This window comes from Nematolebias whitei, chromosome 2, assembly GCF_014905685.2.
Source record: "Nematolebias whitei isolate Nwh7 chromosome 2, NemWhi1, whole genome shotgun sequence".
NCBI lineage: Eukaryota > Metazoa > Chordata > Actinopteri > Cyprinodontiformes > Rivulidae > Nematolebias > Nematolebias whitei.
In genome coordinates, this window is record NC_056499.1 from 40,176,154 (window position 1) to 40,195,485 (window position 19,332).

Genomic DNA, 19,332 nt, shown 5'->3' on the forward strand with positions numbered 1-19,332 from the left:
ACCTCATGTGGTACATGTGGTGGAGCGAAATTATGTACACAGGGTCCCAGTTACATCCAACAATAAAATGTATAAGAAAAACAGTAATAACATCTAAGATATGAACTAAGAAAAACATCAACTAAATATACACTAAGCACTCATAACATAAAACATTGAACAACACCACAAACATGAACATGAGTCTGTGAGCAGATGTGCACGCATGAACACATCAACATTGAAACAGATCAGCAGCAACATGAAACAGATCAGCAGCAACATGATATGGTTTTTCACAGTGATTATTCTAGTTAGAGATTCATGAGTCTAACAGCCTCAGGGTAGAAGCTGTTCCTCAGTCTAGTGGTTCTACACTTAATGCTCCTTAACCTCCTTCCTGAGGGGAGTGGGGCAAAAAGTGTGTGTGCTGGGTGGGTGGGATCCTTCATGATGCAGGTGGCCCTCTTCCTGCATCTGGAGGTGTAGATGTCTGTGATGGTGGGGAGACTGACTCCAACAGATTTCTGTGCAGCCTTCACCACTCTCTGCAAAGCTTTTCTTTCTGCAGCTGTGCAGCCTCCATGCCACACATTGATGCTCGAGCACAGGATGCTCTCCACTGCACACCTGTAGAAGGAGGTGAGGACTGAGCTTCCCAGACCAGCTCGCCTCAGCCGTCTGAGGAAGTAGAGTCTCTGATGAACTTTCTTAATCAGGCTGGTGGTGTTGTTGCTCCAGCTGAGGTTGTCATTCATGTGTACACCCAAGTACTTGTAGCTGGAGACCACTTCCACCGCAGATCCTCTTATGTTCAGGGGGGTGTAGGTGTTTTTGTTCCTTCTGAAGTCCACAATCATCTCCTTTGTCTTCTTCACATTGATGTGAAGGTTATTCTCTCTGCACCAGCTCTCCAGGTGTTCCAGATGTACATAATCACTAAATTATGGCTTTTTGATTGTTTCATTAAAATATGGCCAATGGTTCATGAAATGTATAGGTAACGCTACAGAGAAACAAACACGTACAGAAAGAAAATATATAAAAAATTTAACAAAATGAGATGAATTGTCTTGTTTTATGATAAAGAGCAATTTCAAAAATGTCTCATCTCTTCTCTAATTTAAACAAGTTGTTTGTACAATGATTTACAACATTTTCAAGGTTGAAGAAGACTTTATGGTCAATCGCATCACATGTGGTACATGAGGTGGAACTAAATTTTGTACTCAAGGTCCCAGTTACAACCAAAAATAGCAATAATATAAAGTATAAAAAAAGAACAGTATACTGTACAAGGATCTAAGATATACAATAAAACAATAATATAAATAAGGAACATGAGTCAGCGGTGAGCAGATGGTATGAATATACTAGCTAATGGGTAAGAAATCAGCAGCATGGTTAATCAGCAGCACATATAGTGAATTTTAAAGTGGTATTTTGAAGATAGTTGTGATGATGACAGTATTCTCTGTGCTCCTTGAATCTGCTGCGATGATGCATTCACTTCTCTCATCCACTTAAAGTCAAATGTCAAACAGAAAAACATGAATTTGTACAAAAGCACCAGGAAAAATTGAAGTAGAGTGTCTCACTATACTCTGTAATGTCTCTTTTCTAATCCTTTCAGTCTGGAAGTATTTGCATATATGACAGCAGATTCAAAAGTAAAATTCGACACAATCTAGTTATGACAAATCTGTAAAGTTGCCCAGAGTAATGAGGAGAATGACTCACACCCTTGCTCTGTTTACCTGTTTGGGTTGACTCAACTTAACTCATCGGTCCACTTGGCAATTAGCAAGCATGAATAATGAAGCGGTGATGCAGGAGGCCACATTTCAGCATTATCCAATCTGTTGTAGGCGGACACGCACAGAGTGAACCATTCAGTTTTTACATATCAGCACCATCTTTCTGAAATGATGCTAGACTTTAGATGCAAAGGCCCATGTACAGTAGTGTTTTAATCACAACAAGTGATTTTGGTCAAAAGTTTTGTCTCAAGAACTGTTTTGTTTTTTGAGTATCACAGCTCTAAGAGTTATAAAGGGTCATTGCAAGGTGAGACTTTAATCCTGAATAAATTATGTGAAATCCTGAATTAACCTGTAGCCAAACAGACTTCCTGCATCAGATATTAATCATAGATTCTGTATTAATGTGTTTTCATCGTGATAAGTATAGAATTTTAGTTTGATGCTGTTCTAAATTTTATTCAGTCTGCAAAATTACAATGCTTTACCTTTCCTGGATTATTTTCAAATTATAACAGGTCTTTGTATAATTTTCACTAACAGATCCTGCTGAGATTTGGACAAATTCAGCTAAAAGTGCCTTTTAAGCAAATTATAACCTGCCAGCAAACAGAACAGAAATTAATCTGTAGATGTAGATTTGCAATAGCATAACTTTTGGGTCAGTTTGATTCAAGATGGCTGCCACAACAAGCTGCCAATACAAAACACAAATAGGGCAACAATGCAATCAGCTTTACACATAGATCTCTTACATTTGGTGTAGTAGCAGCTGAGAAATATGTGCAACACACATTCTGATCAGAGTCTTTCTTTAATCTTGCCTTAACTATTTGGAGTCAGTTCTGTCTGTTAGCAAAATATCTCATGAACAACTGAATGAACTTCAATGAAACTTTCAGGAAATATGTACATGTACATGTATATGAAATGTACATCTATAATTCAAACATATATGGAACTGACCTAAATCAAGATGGCCAACACTGCTAATTGAGCTTAGAAAACACAAATAGTTACAAGATAATTTAGTCAGTTTTATAAAAACTGAGCAAGAATCTAAATCACTCCATCAGCCGTGGTTAAATGAAACCACCCGATCTCTCATACAGGAGTGCCGCTGCACAGAGAGAAGGTGGGAAAAGGACTGACTCCTGGGGCTTCATGTACAAAGGGTGAATATGCACAAAAAACGTGGTGTCTCTTTTTTATGCAAAACTTCAGATATATCAAGAATGAAATGACCATGGAAATGTGTACAGTGCCACACCTACTTAATGGCTGACATACGCAGGTTACAATGGTTATTGGTCCATTGGTGACACTTAGAGGTGATACTGACACTGTTAATGATGTGAAAAGTATTGTTGTATACACTGGTTGCACATGATGAACAGTTAATACATCCACCTTTATACAATTAGATGAGTGTATATAAAAGTATGTGCAAAGAGGTGCAGAAAATACATTTAACAACAATGATTTTAGCCTTGTTATATGATATAGCAAATGGTGCAGTACACAGAGAGTGTGCATTTAGAGACAGGGAGGACTTTCTGGCCAACGATGACGACTGGCTCATCAGCCATTTTAGGCTTCCAAGGGCAATCCTTTTGGAACTGTTCTGGGAGCTGTGGCTGGTTTTGGAGCAGGACACTGCAAGGAGCCGTGTGCTGCATGGACACATACAGCTGCTGACCACACTGGAGTTCCTAGCAACAGGGACATTCCAGAGGGAGCTGGCATCCCAGTCGGGGACCCTGAGCCGAGCATGCCAGCTGTGTGGGATGGAATTATCAGTATGTAAACCAGGTATATGAAATTCCTGTACAATGCAGATGGACAGGCCAACATTAAACTGCCATTTGAGGCGACAAACGGTTTCCTTAGTGTATCGACAGCACACACATTGCCATAAAAGCACCATCACAGGAAGAATATCTTTATGTTAACAGGAATCAATTTCATTCAATCAATGTGCAAATTATATGTGTGATGCACAAAAGCAACTAACCAACATTGTGGTGGCCTGGTCCAACGCACGATTTGTTTATTCTAATGAAGAGCATGGTTGGAAAAAGACTACAAGCTGGCATCTTGGTGACTAAATTATTAATCTTCATGATATGTCTGACCATTTCTTTTTGCAGGTGTGTGCTGTTCTGACCCCACAGCGTTGACCAACTCATTGTCCCACTCACTCCTCTTTCTCTTGGCACTAATGCCAGAGGACAGAGTGCCAAACAGAATGGTTTGCATGCCTCTACCTCCTTTAGAAGAATCTCCAACTCACATTCCGTGAAGTTCTTCCTTTTCCCATGTGTAGACATGCTTTTCAATGGTGAAGAGAGGTGTTTCTTCAGGTGCAGGGCATGGGTAAATTTATTTACATGTTTAAATGGAGGCTTGTCAAGAGAGGAGTTGTGTATTCCCTTGTGCACGCTCAATTCCAAGTTGATTGGATGTGCAAGAGAAGTGTGCTTGGATTCATGTGCATGCACAGTTTCGTACATCTGGATTTAATTGCGCTTATGCTGTTTCCTCGATTTAAACATAAACCATGTTTCAGTAAGAAATCTATGCAAGTCTTTGTATATGAGGTCCCATGTCTCTTGGAATCTTACATGACAGCTTATCTAAGTATCAGAGGGCTGTGAAAGCTGCAACATCTGCTTTTATGTCCAAAATGATCACTGTATATATAGTCCCAAGCCACAAGTTCTTTTTAATATTTTTAACTGTTAGTCCCTGTGTCAATGTTTCCATGGATGCTTCTTTTTTAAACTTTGTGACATGGTTTTGAAATTATTTGTTGAAAAAAAATTCTCATTTGAGGTCTTTCAATTCACAACCTGTGTTAAATCTGTCCGACCCCACGAAATGCTCTGCTGTTTTTCAACAGTTTGAGTCTGTGTCTGTTTCCGTTTTAAAGGAAATAGTTTTTAATTTAAAACCTTCTAATTCCCCTCTAGATACCCTCCACTCTCGTCTTTTAGAGGAAACCCTTCACATCACTGGGCCTTGTATTTTGCACTTATTGAACTCTTCTCTGTCCTCCGGCTGTGTTTCACCTGCTTTCGAACACGCTGTAGTGCAGCTGGCTATCAAAAAGAAAAGCCTTGATCCCCATGTTCTTTCTAACTACAGGCCAGTATCTAAATTACCCTTCATGTCCAAAGTGTTAGAAAAGGCTGTTTAAAATCAAACTTCAGACTTTTCTAGACTTCTGTGAAATCTGTGAAGAGTTCCAGTCTGGTTTTCAGTCCCGCCACAGCACTGACAGCACCTTTAAGAGTTTTTAACGCTCTTCTTTTAAAGGTCGACTCAGGTTGCTCTGTTGTTTTAGTTCCTTTAGATTTAAGCTCTGCCTTTGATGTGGCCACTCACAGAATCCTTTTATCGAATCTTGAACATGTTGGTCTTAAAGACTTGGTTTTAGCATGGTTCAAGTCTTTTTTTAGTTGACAGATCCTTTTCCATTTTCATGGTGTATACTCTTCTTCCTCAGCACCTAGTTGTTGTGGTGTACCACAAGGGTCAATTTTGAGCCCTATGTTGTTCTGTTTATACTTGCTATCTTTGGGATCAATGTTTTGGAAAGCACAACTTGTATTTTCATCACTACGCTGACGACGTCCAGATATTTTACTTTTTAAATCAGATGTCTCTGCCCCACTGCAGCCTCTGTTTAACTGTCTAAGGATGTTAAAGACTGTCTATGTCAGAACTATCCAACCTTGAATGAAAACTAGACTCAAGTAGTTTTATTTGGAAATCAGACTCTTGTGTGCGCTGAAATTCTCAGTCCTCTTGCTACTCATTGTTCCTCTGTGGTCAAGAATCTTGGAGTGTTTTTAGACAGTTCTTTTAAACTTGATCAACAAATATCCTCAGTAGTCAAAACCAGTTTTTATCTGTTATGTATAATAGCCAAAGTAAAATTGTATCTTGTGTTCTCTTGCTCTCATCTGCCTATATGTTGTATGGAACAGGTCTCTCTTGTAAATGAGTCTTTGAGGCTCAATGGGAACTAACCTGTACAAATAAAGGTCTAATAATAATAATAATAATAATAATAATAACACTATATTCCTCCTAAATACCTCAAATCTCTTATCCATGCTTTCATCACTCTTAGACTGGACGACTTCATCTCCATCACCTGACGTTAGTCCAGAATGCTGCTGAGCATTTTTTAACAGGAGCCAGAAGAGATGATCACGTCAGTCCTGTTTTAACTGATGCCTGTTCATTTTCAAATTGATTTTAATATTGTTTTGTTTACTTTTAAAGTTTCAAATGGCTTGGCACCCTGTTATTTAATTGATCTTTTGCACTTTTACAAACTAAACAGAGCACCGTGATCCTCCAGTCGGATGCTTTTAGTGCAGCCGAGGGCAAAATTAAAGCGCAGAGGGGGTCATGCTTTTGCCGTGGCGGTCCCAAGACTCTGGAACTCCCTGATCATTGATATTCGTTCAGGAGAGTCCGTGCACTCCTTTAAATCCTTTTTTACCACTGGCTTTAAATTCAAGTGCGGTTTGAGTTCCATCAGAATCTCTTAGGTGTGCTTTTTTCTTGTTTTAGTTTGTTCTTTTAACCTTTTTATTATACTTCTGGTTTTTAATGTTTGATTTTTCATTGTGAAGGACTTTGGTCAAATGTTTTTAAATGTGCTACATAAATAAAATTGACATTGACATTTTGTGTGATAGTCGCTGAGAGTCATTCACTGCACATACTCTGACATTGTACAATGTTATTGAACATTATACATAACTGTTTTTCAGGGTTTTACCAAAACACCTACATGTCTGTCTATTCTCAAACAAAGTTTTTTTTTTTTTTTTCAGCTGCTCCCTTCTTCAGGGGTCGCCACAGAAAACTAACTCACACGAAGACTTGACAATTGTTTTTACACTGGATGTTCTTCCTGACACAACCACAGACCACCGAGCTACCACAGCCCTCTGTGTGGAGCACAGAGCTGCTATCTAGAGTGCCCAGGGGTGCAGATGTTGAGGGTTAAGGGCCTTGCTCAAGGGTCCAGAGTGGGGCAAATGAGGGTGGAGGCAGGTGTGGGTGCTTCACCTATCCCACCCACATTTTTGATGTTGTCGATTCCAGGAGTTGAACCGGCGATCTTCCGATCACAAGCCCACCTTCTCTAACCACTGCGCCATCACTCCCAAATTTCTCAAACAAAAATAATTATTATAATTATGATAGGTGATGAAAGTTGATGAAACAGAAGTGAAACAGATAGAAGCGATTTATTGTCTCTTCTGTGGATTGATTAGCTGTAGATTATAACATTCACTTAAAAAAAACAGGTAAGAAGAAACTTTTGTTTAAAAAAATTATTTTTTAAATAGAAAAGCAGAACTGCCACTCAGTAATGTCAAACCATCACAACACAACAAGCCTACATACACAAGTATACATCTAAAACTTAGGTTTGATTCCTTCTGCCTTGATTTAATTTCTCCTAAAACATCCTCTGATTTTCTAGGCTTATTGTCAAAGTTTATATGTATGTTTTAAGTCTATGGCTGTCAGGGACATTTTGGTCAAAGGTTATGGATGTTTTTATTATTATGGTGAGAACATTTTTCCCCTTTGCTCTGAGAGCAAGACGCCCAAAACAAGCTGAAACCATCTCAAGACACTATCTTATCTCTGCCCATTCATTCAACCTTTATTTATACAGGTTAGTCTCATTGAGCCATGGGGACTAATTTACAAGAGAGACGTGATTTTAACAAAGAGTGATGACAACAGTAGACAACAGAATAAAAGACAATCATAAAAAGCATGCAAATTGAGAAGAACAAATTAAAGAAATTGTATTTAAAAGCAGCTAGCTTGTAAAGCGATGTAGAATAGTAAAAACAGGAACACGTCTGCATTGGTTTTTGTCAATGTATGCCAATTTATCTCTGCCCATGAACCATATGTTTGGGTAAAGACAGAGCGCTGTGTAAGAAGGCTGCAGCTGGCTTCAAGGACACCTCCTGAACTCGGAGGAGCTAAGAGGGGTATAAAAACGAGATAACGTGGCTTGTGGCTTTTTTCTGTGACTGGTTTTCATGCATATAAATCTATGTATGTTCATAGATGTTGTGTATGTAACCTATCCTGATATATGACCTCGCAAGTAAAATACAAGTTAAAAATCTTCTGCCGTCGAGTGTGATTGTAGGAGGGATCATCTCTCTCCAGTTTTAGCTTCTCTTCAATGGCTCCCTGTAAAATTCAGAATTGAATTCAAAATCTTACTTCTTACCTACAAAGCTCTCAACAACCTAGCTCCATCTTGTATTTGAGGTCTTATTGTTCCATATTTTCGTAACAGAGCACGTCTTTCTCAGACTGCAGGCTTACTCGTGGTTCCTAGAGTTTCCAAAAGCGGAATGGGAGGAAGATCTTTCAGTTATCAGGCTCCTCTCTTGTGGAACCATCTTCCAGTTTCTGTCCATGAGGCTGACACATTGTCCAGTTTTAAGACTTTCCTTTTTGATAAATCCTATAATTAGGTTTGACTTGTTATGCTGCCATAGGCTTAGACTACTAGAGGACAAATTGACCTAATTTCCTTAAATTAATTGTTAAAATTAACAGTTTTCATTTGATATTTTCTATTTTAACATGTGATTCTCGACCTGCCATTGTGTATCTGTTCCTCCTTCCTGTTCCTCTTAAACCCAGCCGATCAAAGCAGATGACCGCTTGTCCTGAGTCTGGTTCTGCTAAAGGTTTCTTCCTCATGAGGGAGTTTTTCCTTCCCACTGTCGCCTTCATGCTTGCTCAGGATGAGAATTCTGCTATGACGTTAAATTCAACGCAGTCTGCTCCTCAGATAAATAGTGTTAACTTATTATTTTTACATATGAATGTTTCTGTTTAGTGCCCTGAGATGACTTCTGTTGTGACTTGGCGCTATATAGTGTAAATAAACTGAACTGAATTGGATCTTTTGGGTTAACAACGTTAGTGAGAGATTTTCTTCAACAGACTCGGTGAGTTTCTTGCCTTCTGTCAATAATGAAACACTGACAGTTTGAACATGTTAAAGTTTCGCACATATTCTGGCAGCCTAGGTGTTCAGTTCCTGCCCAAAACAGCATCAGTGAAACTAACACATCAGCTCTAAAATAAACCAAATCAGTTTCTGAGACCAAAATGAAGTGTTTCTGAAAGCTCTGCATCTTTTTTCTTCGACAGCTAACAAGGTTATCAGCTTTTATTTGTGTGATTAAACTGTTTGGAGGCTGAAATTCAGACAGAGTCTCCTGCTCTGTGTGTGTCAAGGATGGTTAATTATTCCACAGTTTCTTCATCACGCTTTTACCAGTTTTCCATTTAAACACCTTCACTTAATCCTTTCATGGTTCAATAAAACTATTTTTTCTGTCTTTTACTGCACAGAGCTCTGTTGAATTCGCTCTGAAGACTTTGTGCTTTGAAGGAGCTGAGAAATATAAAACTCTTCACAAATACTTGGGTGCTTTGAACATTTTGTCTTGCAGATTTATTATCTTCATTTATTGATCTATAATCAGATTTATTACATATAGATTTATTTTCCACAGCCTTCTTTTAACTCTGACTGCCTTTATTATTATTGTAGATGACATAAATGACACGGCAGCTCCATACTGGTTGGTCATTTCATCCTTCAGTCAAATAATTCCCACACTTCACACAATGATAAAATGGCTATTTTTAACTGTGTACGTTAAATCTGTGGTTCTTAAGCCTTTCTACTTGACCTACAAAATAAAAAAACTGCAGAGATTTGTGACCCCAGCTATAATGCTGAAGTGTGTAAACACTGCTAAAAATCCAAGAGCCTCATCAATCATCATACAAGATTTATGCTTTATGACCAATATTTTGTTTCTTTCTCGTAGTAAAGGTCACATATCCTATTGGCAGTCATATTTCAACTTAACTTGATTTCTGTGTATAGTCAACACCCGACGCTTTGTGTTTCACGACCACAAGTTTAATCCCAACTGCATCTTTGTAAACCACTGCATTAAATCATCTAATAGCTCAATCATGGTGCATAAAATATGGACATGTCAGACAGACTCTTGACTGACAGGTGTACTGAAGCAAATGCTGCTTGTATAAAATGCAGAGAAAGCTCAACGTGCCCTGCTTGTTCAAACCGTGTTGCTTCCAATAGTTAGCTGTATCCATATACTCAGAGAATGTGTTGAGGAAAACTGTCAGCTACTACCACATCAATTTTTAAATCAATATTTGCAAAACTGCTGGCATTAAAAACATTTTTGGTTTTCTAGGATCACTAGGTTGTTGCAGCCATCTTGATATGGAATAACTACAAAAGTTACTGTACTTTTCGCTGTATAAGTCACACCTTTTTGCATAAATTGGCATACCTGTGTCATGTTTTCTGCCCTGCCAGCCATAGTTCCTGTTCATGTTGTTTTCATCTCCTGTCAACCTGCACCTCTGCCGGCTCACTTAACCACACCCACTCTGCTGAGTCACTGCAATCAGCCCTCATGCAGCTCACCTGTTTCTTCCTGTACTTAAACCCCACAGTCACTCTACTCAGTGCCAGATTACTGAAAGCCTCACAGTGAGTAAATGGATCTCTGACCACCCGTGTATCAACCATGACTGTTTCTCTGGACCTGCCATTTGGGTTTCCCTCCTTGCTGCTCACTGCTCAGATCTGTCTCAGAAACAACTCCTTCAAGGAATTGCTCCCTCATCTGTCTGAAGATTGTGCCTGGCCCAAGGACTAAGACCTCCACCAGAAGCAGTTTAAAAAAATATATATATATTTTAAACCTTCCTGCTGTCTGTGATCTGTTTCGAATCCCTAAACCCGGTTCATGTCAGCCTGCAACTTGTCCCCCCCCATATTTATAACCCATTTTTGGCTGAGATCTGACAATTTCATTCATTCTGACATGGAAAATATTGAACACTACCATTTTCAGCCACTAAAGGATGCTTGAATAATATGTCAAGCCAAGTGTCTCATTAATAGGTAATAGAGGCTATTAATGAGACATTTGGCTTGTCATACAAAGCCATCTTCATCTCATGCCGGAACTCCTGGAGCAAATGTGAAATCAGCTGCATTTCGCCACGCCACAGGTGAATTTCAGCTGATTTTTGAAAGTGTGGGGTGTCGTTTTCAGCTGTATGGTCAGTAGGGCTGTTCATGTAGATCTGGTAGACACAATGTCAATGCAAAGTTTTTTGATGACTTACCAACGGTTCGCTTCAATTAGAGGACACCCAAGAAAAATCTGGTCTGACCCAGGATCAAACTTCATTGGTGCCAAATCTGTATTAAGAAAGCTGTACCAGTTCTTGGATTCTCAAGACAAAGCTGCAATAGAGGAGATATCGGCTCAGAAAGGCACTCAATGGGAGTGGAAAATTAATCCAGCTGATTCACCTCAACACAACGGCGCTGCTGAAGTCGCTGTCCGCATAGTCGAGAAGGCATTCCAGAGTTTAGGCACCAACACTGGCCTCAATTACAATGAGCTCCAGACAGCTCTCAAACTTGCTGCCAATCTCTCCAAAGAATGTCCTTTAAATGCCCAAGTGCAGAGCTGTGAAGACTGCATCCAGTATGTATCACCCAATACACTCCTCTTGGGACGTGCCTCTCCGAGTGGCAACATCAGAACATTTGATTTTGCAAGCTACTCTTATAAAAGACTTGGAGAGATGCAGCTTCATGTCAACAGAATCTGGAGGCCATGGAGCCAGCTAGCCGGCCCAGACTTATTTGTGAGAAGCAAATGGCACACCTTACATCGAAACGTCAGTGTTGGAGATATTGTTTGACTATGTGACCAAAATGCAATAAGAGGTCAATTCAAGTTGGGACGGGTCATGAGTGTCAAGCCAGATGCTAAGGGCATTGTCCGAGATGTGAATGTTAAAGTACAAAGCACAAAGCTCCTGCATTCCTGTGACAAGACTCAGACCAAGCCAGCCTAGGACCAGAATCCTGGACCAAGCTGCCCAAACGACAGTCCTGCACAGAGATGTTCGACACCTGGTGGTTCTGTTGCCAGTGGAGAAACTAGTCTAAAACTGAAAAGAAGTTTGCAGTAACTGATTCTGCGATTTCTCCATCGGTTCCATGGGAAGATCGAGTGGGAGGTGTTCTGGCAAACTATCTGGCTGCAGCTCCTCCCTGCCACTCCTCTCTGCTGATCAGTGAGGAGGACCAGGTGGAACCAATCTACTAAGCAATCAAAGCATGCAGGTATTTCTGGAGTGACAGATCTGTCACTCTTGTTTGGACTGAGACTGCAGCATGAAGGGTAAGCAGTGCTTGTAGCACATCTGAAATCAAAACTGTGCAAACAGAAAGTCTACTTCAATCTGCGAAGGACAGCCGGTAAGCACCATATTGCTGTTGATTGCCAAATTTACCAGAGTAGTGCACGGACTCTTAATAGAGACTCTGATTGTGGTGTTGAGCAGTTTTAAGGTTTCGTGTTGAGTATTGTTGTAATCAAATTAGTTGGTATAAAAAATAATAATAATAAATAAATAAATACACTTAGAGTTTGTTTATGGTTTAGTGGAGAGATATTTGATAAAAACACTGGGTGATGTGTCTAGGACAAATATTTAACTAAAAATGTATTTAAAAATGGAGTTGTTGAAATTATACCTATTAATATGTTTGTTTGTTTATTTATGTGATTTAAAAATATTGACTAAAATGCTTTGACTATGAAATGTAATGAACAAACTTTTTGGTAAAATGTGCCAATTATTTGTTTAAAAAAAAAAGATGGAAATTATGTCATAATAACAAAGTCCATGCTCAATAATCCAGGTATAAAATCCAACATTTTTCAGTTGGGTCATCTGGACAGTTTCTTTTTTTGTGCTGAAACGTTTCGCCTTCGATCCAGAAGGCTTCATCAGTCAAAGAAACATACAACAAAACTGATTCTTCCTCCAACAGCTTACTCCAAAGTGGAACAAACCAGTTTTGCTTGTGATAAGATGGTCTCTTTGGTACGCCCCCTCCTCCATTGCCGGCCCTCTTCCTTGTTGACAGTCTTGTCAAACTGGTTGAAAACAACAAAGTCCATGCTCAATAATCCAGGTATAAAATCCAACATTTTTCAGTCAGGTCATCTGGACATTTGGAGTAAGCTGTTGGAGGAAGAATCAGTTTTGTTGTGTGTTTCCTTGACTGATGAAGCCTTCCGGATCGAAGGCGAAACGTTTCAGCACAAAAAAAGAAACTGTCCAGATGACCTGACTGAAAAATGTTGGATATGTCACAATATGTTTATTTTGTGTTAATTTAAGCAAGTCATAGCTTTATTTGTATTTTTCTTTTTGAGGTTTTTCAGCTAACTGCCTACAACTACCCACAAAACTTCAATAAATGTGGATCAACTAAATTTAAGGCTACTCATTGAGTGAACTCCAGTTGAAAACTTCAACGTAGAGTCTATCCCTTTCAAGTGGGGAATTGCACAAACAAAACACCCAAAAGAACTTGACATACACTCTGTTCACACTGTATTTACATTTCTGTCCTTAAGTTGTCTTTTTTGTGTGTATTTTACAAAAACATGATTATTTAAGGGTTTTCACACTGCTGATAATCTCGCTGATGATGGCCGAGTCAGAGCTGCAGGTGAAAAAATAATGTTGGCACAAAAATTAATATTGACTTTTTTTCTTGAATTGTCTGTAACGGAATATAAAAAAACACTCCATAAGTTTATTATTGTTATAATGGTCAGGTTGATCAGTACGAGCTTCAGACATTTCTACGAGACATGAAAGAAAAGTGCTCACACAACAAGCTGTTGTGCACTCTGATTCTGATTTCCAATGCAACGACAGGAAAACCTGATTGTTGTCTGACTTCCTTCTGAAAACAAGCCGAGTTTGTTTGGTTTCTCAGTGAACACGTGCACCAGCTGCTCCTCTGTCGGCTGACCAAACATCTGCTAAACAACTATCTGCTGCTGCCAGAAGTGTGGCTGCTGCACTCCGTTACAGAGGTTACCATATTATTCCTGTAAAAGATGTTCCTTTGTTTTTGTCATGCAGGATCTCGTACTTGTGTCTGATGTAATCATTCTTATAATTAACCTACTAATAAACCCACTCTGAAAAATACAGAGGAGTTCAGAACGTTTGCTTACACGATAAGAGGGCCACCTGCATCACGAATGACTCCACTCACCCAGCACACACACTTTTTGCCCCACTCCCCTCAGGCAGAAGGTTGTGGAGCATTAAGTGTAGAACCACTAGACCGAGGAACAGCTTCTACCCTGAGGCTGTTAGACTCATGAATCTCTAACGGGATAATCACTGTAAGAAAAAAAAAAAGAAATCACTATCATGCAACTTTAATTGGTGATCTGTGACTTATCTGTGCTGCTGATTATCCATGCTGCTGATCTCATACCTACTCACAGACTCATGTTCAGGCTGTTTTTTAATATACCATTACATTTATTAGTGTTTAGCATATATCTTAGTGTATATCTTAGAACATTGTATACTGTTTCTTTTTATACTTTATATTTTTGCTATTTTTGGTTGTAACTGGGACCTTGAGTACACACTTTCATTCCACCTCATGTACCACATGTGATGTGAATGACAATACAGAATTTTGAACCTTGAACATAACTTTATTGGGATTTATCACATTGATTGTATCAAAGTGGTTCTTATTATTGTAAAGGCAGTTGATAATGTTCTCTTATAAACTTCACTTGGTTTCTTTAGTACTTGCTGTAAGTTAATTAAAATTACCTTAAAACGTAGTAAACTAACCCTTAAAACACACAAATGGGTATAACTCCGCTAGTTTTACAAAAAAACGATCAAAAATTTGGTCAGGTGTTTGTTGAGACTACCATATTTTTCGGACTATAAGGCGCACTTAAAATCCTTAAAGTTTCTCAAAAATCGACAGTGAGCCTTATAATCAGGTGCACCTTATGTATTAATTCTGGTTGTACTTACTGACCTCAAATCAATTTTATGTGGTTATTGTGAATGAGTTGAATAAAGTTTGACTTATCTGTTTTGTTTTGCTTAATGCGCCTTATAGTCCAGTGCGCCTTATAGTCTGAAAAATACTGTAATCCCCATCACATTTTCTGAGCACTAACAGATTGCACAGGATCTTTGATTCATATAACAAAACATAAAAAATGAATTACAGGAATGATTTTTATAAAATGTTTTGGGAAATAATCATTGAATGCAAATCTACAGCTTATTATCTATGGAAGTTAAAACAATTCAAGATGGCCGCCACAGCCAACTGAGCTCGGAAAACACAAAAATGGCTACAATTTAGTCCGTTTTACAGATACTGTACTGCACTAAAATTTGGTGTGCATGGAACCGAGTCCTTCCCAACAAACATAAAGAACTACTTCCTGTTCGCTTGAACATTTTGCATTAAATGTTGAAGTCAACTGTATTTATCTGTTAGCAAAATATCTCTTGAACAACTGGACATGTTTTTTTTATGAAACTTTCAGAAAATAGTAATTGGAAGTACGTCTACAACTAATAAACCTTTGGAGACAACCCAATTCAAAATGGTTGCCGGAGCTACCCTTAGCAAAAAGTAGTTTAAGTGTACTACAAGTATACTTATTTTACAATAAAAATGAGGAAGTGTACTTGAAGTTTACTTTTTATAAACTTTATTTGATATATTAAAAATAGTATAAAAATGTCCCAATTTAGTCCAAACAAGTATTAAATCAGTATACTTCAATTACACTACAAGTATGGTGTGTAGTGTACTTGATATACTAGGTATTAGGTATACTAATACCTAATACTAGGTACTAATACTAGGTAATACTAGATAGGTAGGTAATACTACTACTACCTATATACTAGGTATAGGTACTAGGTTCAGGTCTCTCTTGTAAATGAATCCTCGAGGCTCAATGGGATTTACATGTCTAAATAAAGGTTGATGATGATATACTTATACTTAACCTAAAGTATACTTGCAAAAATAAACTTAAAAATATACTACTTTTTGGGTAGACATTAAGGGTAATCAACAATAAAACAAAAATGTCTTTAACTCAGTCTGTTTTACAGACACTAGAATAAATTAGATGTTGTAGTATGTGAGGTTCATTCCTGATCTAAGCGTGATATTTTGCGTGAACATGCACATAATAATTATTTTCAAGGAAATAATTTAAAGTTGCTCTTTTGCTGATAAATCAGAATATGAAGAAGCAGCAGCGTCTTGTCAAAGAAGTCCATTCAGACATTTTGACTTATCTCCCAAAAGAAAAGAACGAAGCTGGAAATAATGACAGGATTTTCAAACGGCTGATAACTGAGACAAAAGGATTTTCTTCTGTGTTCGAGCCTTGATTAGCCTCTCGAGGATAATTGCAGCGGTTTGAAGGTAAACATGATGACCGGATTGATTATGGGCAAACTTCCCGGACTGTCGCTAAACCAAATCCTGTCTTCAGAAGTGAACCCTTCAGGGGAAACGTCTAATTAAAATATTAACACCTCACCTCTGTGACTCAAACGTACTTACAAGAAAGAAACCAATTTGGACTAATCTGCCCAGTATGAGGACTTTACCTCTCCAGTAAAATACATATTCTTGTTAATTTAATCCACAATATTCTTTGAAATGAAGTACATAAGCAATAATTTTACTCCAACAAAATATAAAGTATTAATAAAAGTCCCTGTTCAATTCTTCAGGTTTAACATGTTACCATCATTTTAGAGTTTGGCAGTTCATGTGTAGCATTTATTGTATTGTTAAACCAACTGACAAATGACTGTTTTATTGTAGTTTTATCCATTTTTTTATTTATGTATCAGTTGATTTAATAAAGGCTAATAAAGCTCTTGCACTGCCACTTGCTTCCCATGTACCCGTACTGAAGCTGAACAAAGAACTGGGCTGTGCTGCTCCCTACTGGTGGGGGCAAACAGTAGTGATGCTACTAATATTACTAATTAACATACATTGTTGTTTTTTGGACTACAGTATTTGCATTGCCTAATGTTCAAAAAGTCAATTTAAATACATTAAAAGCTGCACACATTAAAGAGTAACACAGCCGCTGATTTACTGCATTCTTAAACACATTCTTAAATGTCTAAAGTTTATAAATATTAATACAGATGATACAAAAATATATATTAAGTTAGTAAAGTGCTGATTTGACTATCAGTGAGTCCATGTGTTGTATGTCATGTATGTTGTTGGGAGTTAAGAAGCTGGATAAACAGATGTGTACAGCCAGAAAATGCTTTGAGAGTTTCATCAAAACACATCCACTATTTAAGAGATATTTTGCTAACAGGCAGTCAGGATTGATGCCATCAAAAATTTGAGCAAAATTGGGTTTAATTAAAAATCTGACCACTTGTTTGTGATATTTTGCTCACACGACAGCAAAACAAACACATAAACAAAAGCATAATTACCCATTTCACCTCAGGCGACAATCAGGTGCCCCCCCCCCCCCCCCACCCACCCACACACACACATACACACACACACATACAAATGTAGTTTTAACTATTTATTTGTTGCAGTTGCATGTTTAGTAATTCTGATGAACAGTGAGCTTTATGAACCTTGTAGTTTCTGCTTCATGTTGTAAAGATATGATCTGTAAACGTACAAACAAGCAAAACGTGTCTCGTCCGCTTTTTGTTGGATATCAGGGTTGCTGAACTCAGAATAGTACCGTCTTTTTCAGACTATAAGGCACATTTACAATCCTTTAATTTTCTCGCAAATCGACAGTGAGCCTTATAATCAGATGCACCTTATGTATTAACTCTGGTTGTGCTTACTGACCTCAAACTGATTTATGTGGTTATTGTGAATGAGTTGAAAAAAAGTTTGACTTATTTGACTGTTTTGTTTCTCTTAATGCAGCTTATAATCCGGTGCACCTTATGTATGAAAACAGACTTGTTTGTTGATTTTGACCATATAATTCATGCTCATCTGCTCACACAGACTCGTGTTCGTGCTGCTGTTCGCCATATTGTGTTTATTGTTTTTATGCTATTAGTGCTTAGCATATATTTAGTTGTTTTACTTAGTTCATATCTACGATCTTATTACTGTTTTTCTTTTACATTTTATTGTTGGATATAACCGTGTGTACATAATTTTGTTCCACCACATGTACCACATGCGGTGCAAGTGACAATAAAGAATCTCTGTATCTGTAATCCGGTGCGCCTTATAGTCCGAAAAATACGGTAACTGTATCTAAACAAAGTTTTTTGTTTCGTTTTCTAAACTTACAGCTCAAACCTTTAGATCAAAGCAGTTTGTTGGCACAAAGTTTAACAGACCGAGGATCGTATGGGCTCACTAAAGCACAGGCGTCAGATTTTTTATTGAACTGATGTTGTGGAGCCACAAGCTGGTACAAAAGGTGACCAACAAAACTGGTCTCTGAAAGAACAATACTAAAATATGAAATACAAGGTTTCCACCTGGCAGCTACAGCTGGAATAATACTACTACAGATGTTTATTTTGGGGATATGAAGGTGAATGTTTGGCTTTTTCTGTTTGCATGAAACATTCTGCTTTAAATACATTTTTTTAGCCTAAACTAGCTGATTATTAGAAAACATGAAAATGTCTGCAAGTCTTTCAGTTTTACAGATATTGAGCTAAAAGTAAACAAATAGAAAAACAAAGAAAAATCCTCCATTTAAGAAGATATCAGTCTAAAACTGAGGCATCAAAGGAGATGGGCGATATCCATTTATTCAGTGAATGCTAGACTATTTATGTTGTGTAAAAATATATGTTAAGTTTTTTTTTTTTGGAATGAATACTTAAATAATAAAAAAATTGTCAACAGAGTCATTGACCTTTGTGCAATGATATTAAAGGGTCCTAATAGTTGCAAACATTCATAAATGGCACACAATACAGTCTCAACTTTAGAGTTTACTTGGGAGAAATCCAGTAAAGAATATTATAAATAGTTTGAAACGTCCAGTAAACGCTGCTCAAAGAGATTTCTGCTGCCATTTCTTCCTTCCTCCTGCTCCTTTCAGTCTCTCCAGCCAAGCAGCTTCGGCGACAGTGCAGACCGAAGAGCCACGACAAGCGCTGCATTTAAATAGACACGGTGTAACATTCACAGTGTAATGCATAATTCAGCCCCGCGCTGTGGATTAAACTCTGCTCCCCAGCTGTTACTGAGAGCCACTTAAAAACAGCATGTAGCACGACAGCCGAGACCCCGAGCTGCTACTGATATCATCAGGCTTCATTTTATTTTATTATTCTTTTTTTTTTTTTACTATTTAGCAGCTGGATTTCAATCTAAAATTAGCAGCAGCTTGAGCCACATGAGAAAGGCCCTTATATGATTTTTTTATTTTATTTTATTTGAAGCCCTCATGTTTTCCAGTGCTCCGTTCTACTTTCCAAAACATACAATTTCCAAACTGTGGGTGATGCATGGAAAAAGAGGGCCGGCTTACAGAAAGTGCAAATGTTCACACACAGCTGTCTTTTCTTATTTTAACACACTTAA